The sequence below is a fragment of the Pinus tabuliformis genome, chromosome 1_2 (genome assembly GCF_031772625.1).
Source record: "Pinus tabuliformis cultivar Carrire ecotype Pingquan chromosome 1_2, CPIR1, whole genome shotgun sequence".
NCBI classification, from domain to species: Eukaryota; Viridiplantae; Streptophyta; class Pinopsida; order Pinales; family Pinaceae; genus Pinus; species Pinus tabuliformis.
The window spans coordinates 448,633,128-448,639,834 of NC_142298.1; positions in this window are offsets into that span (position 1 = coordinate 448,633,128).

Genomic DNA, 6,707 nt, shown 5'->3' on the forward strand with positions numbered 1-6,707 from the left:
GGAGATTGTTGGCATTATGACACAGGTTGGCGCTATGACACAAGTATTGTCCTTGATGGCAACTCACTCAAATGACAGATCACAGTTCAGGTCCTCAGAATGAAGGAAAAAGAGATATATGCAGGTTCCTCTTATCCAAGTCGCGTATACACGCGGGATAGCCGATCAAAAGGTGTGTATACGTATGCACGCACTTTCATGCAAGGAAAAGCACGTACATGTGGGAAAACTTATTTTTTGGTCCATGGTATTTGAACCTATGGTTTTGGACCATGCTATCTCGCCCGAAGTGTTGAACCCAGGTATTGGGTCCATGGTATTGATTCTCTATGGTTTTGGACCATGGTATTGAGTAAGGCCTTAGACTATAAAGGGGAAGGAAATCATTTGGCAAAGGCATTCACTGAAGCATTGAATATCTTATGAAGAGAAAGATCTAGAATACTGGTCATTGGGTTATGGTGCATAGCTGGATTTGAACCAAGGAGGAACCTGAGTGCTAGAAGAAGGATAAGTTCTATTGATGAGTCAAGATCTTAAGGCTTGAATAGTAGTATCTCTGTGTGATTTTGATCTACTATATTTGACGCATGACTTGATCTATAAATCTGATAATCTGGGTATAACTGATGTCTGAATAAGTGAAAAGGGTAAATTATCTTTTATAGATGTACGCAGGTTCGGCACAGCAGAGGCGTATATACACACCAGTTCAGTAAGTCAAAACAACGTATACGCTGGTTGGCCTTAATACAGAAGCGTATGCACACAAGTTTTACATATTGAAGTAGCATACGTCTCATGAAATATGTTTTAGCTACGTCTGTTTATTGCTGCAATGTTCCGGGTTCAGGATTGGTTTCTGGTTACTGTTAAGGTATTCTGGTTACAAAATTCAGAGAAATAATTGTTTGATTCAGTTTTGATTGAAGCAAAGGAGATTGGTTGATGCAGATGTATTTGATGTTTGATTATTGTAATTGATGGATCCAGTCTAAAAATTTATGAAACGTGGTCCCTGAAAGAAAAGAGAAGGTTGTAGCCTTCTGTAGGTCAGCACCTACATACTAGTACATCAGCTAGTACAAAAGCTAAGGGGGTTGTAGCTCCCTTCCAGGAGAAGTTGGAGAACGAGAGAAGGTTGTAGCCTTCTGCAGGTAGAAGCCTACGTACTGGTATAAGACTGCACCAGTACAGAAATATTGTAAAAATAAGTTTCTTATTAAAAGAATATAGAGACGAATTGTTGCAGGTGGTTTTCACCCACATTGGGTTTCCACCTTATATCTTTTGTCCGTGTGTGTGATGATCTGTTCCGTTTTACTGCACCTGTTTACTATTCTTATGGTTAATGAAGTTCTGATGCACTAATTAAAGATCAACATTTAATGAATCATAAGGTTACTGATATACGCTGGTTGCTTTAGACACAGTAGCGTATATACGCAGTTTCCCATAACTGAAGTAGCGTATACAAATCTAATTGTGAAATGAAAAAGAATTGATTTGATAATACTGATTCACCCCCCCTCTCAGTATTATTTCCAACACTAAGACTATCTATATATTTTGCAACCCTAAACCTCACATTCATATAAAATAACATGGGTGATGAGAGTCTCAAAGAGGATTTTTGTTTTATTCCAAATCCAAAGATCTGTCGACTTACAATTGTTTTCAAGTTCATAGTAAGCTTTCCATCTTCCATTTATCCTTTTCTCAATGCTATAATTCCAATTGAGTTGATGATGGATGTTGATTACTAGATATTTGTATGAAGGAACTTTCTCCAAGTAGTTATTATCATAAATGAAATTATCATAGGTGATCGTTTTTTATTTAATTATCATGACTTTAGTCTTGTCGGTATTGATAGACATACCTATCTTGGAGCAAAAATCTTGGAGGATGATTAGCTGCTTGTTGAGATTGTCATGGTTTCTTTCCAAAAGAACAATATCATTAGCATAAAGGAGAAAAGTTATGGCCATACCAGTAAGCATGGGGCCATCACACCCTGCATCTTCCAAACACTTTTCCAACTTATTAATGTATATGCCAAAAAGGATAGGGGATAGGGGACACCCTCGTTTAACTCTGAGATTTCATTTAATTTCTTCTGACCAACCCTCGATGATCTGAAGCTTGGAAATAACATTATAGTACATCCTAGTCACAACAACCCTCGACTTGAGAGGAACCATTATCTCTTCTAGCCTCTTCCATATATTTTCCCTAGGAATAATGTCAAAAGCTCTTTTAAAGTCAACAAAAGAACAAAAGAGGTCAATTTTATTATTGCGACATTCCTCTGCAATGATCCTAAGAGTAATAAGATGGTCCATAGTTGAGTGATGTATCTTAAAGCCAACTTTCCCTTTAGCCCTTTTACCATGGCTTTCAAGCCAAAGGCTAATCTTCTTTTCCAAAATAAGTCCATACAACTTGACTAAAATGTGGCTAATCATAATGGTCCTATAATTAAAGAGAATGTTTTTATCCTCACTTTTAAAGATAGGCATAATAAGGCTTTGTGTCTAAGGATTAGGGAAGCCTTGCTTCATTTCTAAATTAAAGAGCTTATGTCTATGAGGGATGAGGACATACCCTCCTATTTAAAAATTTTAGCTTGGTAGCCTTCAATATCCTTTACTTTCTCGTTAGTGAGCTTCTTAACCCCAAACTCAACGTTTTCCAAAGAAAATATATCCTCCTCTACAAGAGTGTTCAAAATGGTGCCCATGGTGACAGGGCATTCATAAAGTTTTTTAAGGTAGATATCCTAGTTCTTTAAGGGAATCGAATTATTTTCTTTTGTTTTACAAATTAGAATTTTCTACCAAAATTTTTGGGATCAGCTTTAAAAAGATATAGTAGATGCTCTTGCTTTCTATTTATATGATATATTTTCTTCCTTTTGATAAGAGCTTTGTACATTTTATTTTATCAAGTTTTATGGTTTCTTTAGGAGCCTCCCTAATTGTTTTTTTAGCAATTTTACAATCATTATCCTACCAAGGGTTGCTAGTTCTTTTATTCTTTTTATAGGACACCTTGACAAAGAAATTGTTAATGGCAGTTGTAAAAGGTTGTAGTAAAATTGTGATAGAGGTGTTCAATGTTATCATTATAAGTTAAGAGGTGTAAATCCCTATTTAAATCCTTTAAGAAGAGATCCATTTTACTTTTGTCAAATGTAGGTGCCTTTGACTCTCACATTTTTCTTGCATGTGGCTAGTGTGCATGTCAAATTTTAGAGTTAGGTTAAAGTTCTATGATCAAAATCAGGTTCATGGTCATTTAAGAGGTCAAAATTTACAATATGGTTGAAAACAAGGATATCAGATATCACATAATCCATGACACTACTGCCAAGCCCATGAATACAAGTCATCTGGTTGGAGTTTGGCCACTTGTTAATGCCATTACAAGTTATAAGGTATTGGGAACTACATAGATTGATTAGTTCAGTACCAAATAAATTCTTGGTCAGGTCTTTAGAGTTCCTTTTGAATTTACTAGCTAAGCCAAGGTCCTCATCTAGCAAAATGGGATTAGGGTTAGAGTCATTACTTAGAATAATAGTTTGGTTAGTTGCGATTTAAACATTGAAGTCTCCTAACAAGAGGATATTACCTTCATTCCTTAGACTATGAATATCATGTTCTAAGGTATTATAGGGGCAATTTTGATCAAGATTGTTTTTCTTATAGAAGGTAGAGTTGATAAGTGAAAAATAACAAATTGTGAAATAAATCCTATTGGTGTTAGTGTAATATTTTTTGATCTCAATGTACTGATTGAGGGGGTCTATCTTATGAAGCCAATTGTGAGGAGAAATATTGTTTTTTATATAACATGTTATTCCTCCAATTCCTCTATGAGAGGATTTCTTGTTCCAGGGTGACCATCAAATGAAACCATTTATGTTGGGGACCTTAGACTCATCATGTTCCCAAGTTTCAACTAAGAAAATAATATCAATTGCACTTGGGATCCAACTTAACGTAAGACCTTTATACCATGAAAAGCCACCACAGTACCAGAAGAAGATCTCCAATGTTCTAAGTTCTTATTTATCTCTCTTATTTTGGTCTCTGTCTCTAATAATAACTTCCTATATCTAATAATTGCCCATTTGCTTCCTTTCGTGCTTCCTTTACCTTTTGAACCTCTTTCTTTAGTTCCACTTCGTCTTCTAGAATGAAATCCCAATTTATAAAGATTCATGTCCTGTTTAGCCTTGGAGATTTATCGAGTATGCCAAATTTATGGTCACTGCAACTTACCCTAACTTGGACTAGTCTATCTTTATGCTCGAGTATCTTTCCCAACCTTCCCGCTTCTATGAGATATGTTGTTTAAATTTGTGACTTAGATTTTAGTTGTTATTTTATGTGTTTTGAAATATGAATAGTTATGTATCATTATTATTTAAATTTATTTTAATGTGATATGTATATTGTGATGTTTTCTTAAAAAATTGTTTTTAATTTTATTAATAAAAATCAAACTACAATGCAACAAATTGAGTCGAATCCGTTTATTATTTTTATTACTTTTTTAATTGAGCCAATATTGTGCTTTATTATTATTATTTAATCTATTGCTTCATTTTACGGGCACTACAATATCTAATATCTCTCCCACATTTAGCTGACATTTAAATGTTTACACTCACTTACAACCACTACAACACTTCTCCCATATTGAGCCAATATTTAATGTTTACACTCACTTACAACCACTACAACACTTCTCCCATATTGAGCCAATATTTAATTGTTTACGCTCATTTACAGACACTGCAATGTCTCTCCCATATTGGGCAGTAGAGTGCCTCTCATCGCAATTTTTTTTGTTTTGTTTTTTAAACATGGAAAGTGGTATTTTGTTGGAATAACTAGTTGTCACTACAATCCAAGAGTATATCTAACAACTCATATGTTAGATATACCGATAAATTATGACTTAATAATGGTTAGTCTAAAGATACATCTGCGTTTTGGTTATCCTACTCCTGGGGAGTGCCTACACCTCTAGCATTATCATAATGAGCCAATTCTCTTGGGGATTTGAGCCTAGTTGGGGAGAGTGTAAGATCTACCTACCCACCACATGAGCTATTGCCCCTTGACCATATAAGTAAACATGTCACAAAGTGGGATTTGTGTCGTCGTAGGGAAAGTAATAACTTTTCTTCACAACCACTCCAAGTACACCAACTTGTATTAAACCATTTATATTAAATGCCCTTCAAATGTTAAAAAGTCAAGGGGGAATAACTCAGGTGGGGAGGTAGGTCTTGCACTCTCCCCACCCCAGGTTCAAATCTCTAATGAGACTGACCCAATTATGATAAGATTATAAAGTTAAACATCCCCAAGAACGAGATTCCTAAAATGCAAGTGAGTCTTTATATATCATACTTCTTGCTAAGCCATAAGTTATTGATATATCTAGCTTGAGAGCTATAAGATATATTCTCGAGTTATAATATCCAACACTCTTAAATTATAGCGCTAACCAATAAATTTGATCACAAACCTAACCAAAATCATTCAAATAAATTACCTATTCTCATAATTTAAAAAAAAACCAACACCTCTTAACTAATATAAAATAATAAATAATAAATATATAAAAATTTAAAATACATAATTACACCTTTCAAGAAAGCATGTAAAAAGAATACCTAAACACTTTACTTCCTTTGCAAGGCAAAGGCTTGCTTTCTACCATTTTTATAAAATTTAAATTTCCACGCATGTAAAATAATAAATATTAAATAATACAAATTTAAATAATATAAGGATGCCTTTCGCATAAAAGAAAGCACGTCCGGGCACTTGACTTCCTGTGCAAGGCAAAGGCTTTCTTTATACCATATTTATAAAATTAAAATTTATTAATAAAAAAGAAATATTATTATAATTTATCTAAAATTAAAATTTATTAATTAAAAAAATATTATTATAATTTTTCCACAATTCATGCGGGGAAGTTTTGTACTTTAAATTTGACATTTGGAACGGCACCTTACTAAGATATTTATTAAGCCAATGGCATTTAGATGGGGACTTCGGTGAAAGTGATCAAATCTAATTTTTAATATTTTTTATTATAATAATTGAATTAATAATAGTTTTAATTTCATATTTATAGATATAAATTGTATTGATTGAGATGGTTTATAATTTAGTATTGGGGAGATGTTAAATATTAAAAATTAAATGTAAATATATATATTTTTAAATTAATAAAATTATAAATATTTTTTAGATAAAAGAAAATTATAATATATATATATATATATCACATTAAAATATATAACATATAAATGATAGTTATTAAGATTTATTTTATCACATAATTTGAAATAGTTATTTAGTAATCATATTTAAATTCACAAAAAATTAATATTTACAATATAACAAGATTCTTAATCATTAATATTCATCCTCATTTTACCATGCATATTATTAACTTCTAAAAAGCTTTGTCACATTATCATGGACCAATACCATGGCTTATCAATACCACATGCCCAAAAACCATAACTCATTTCAAAAGCAAAATATTTCATAAATATTTTATTTTAATTTAATTTTATAACATTTTTAAATACTTATAATATAACAAGATTCTTAACCATGAATATTCACCTATGTTTTACCATGGATATTATTAACTTGTACGTAGGTTTT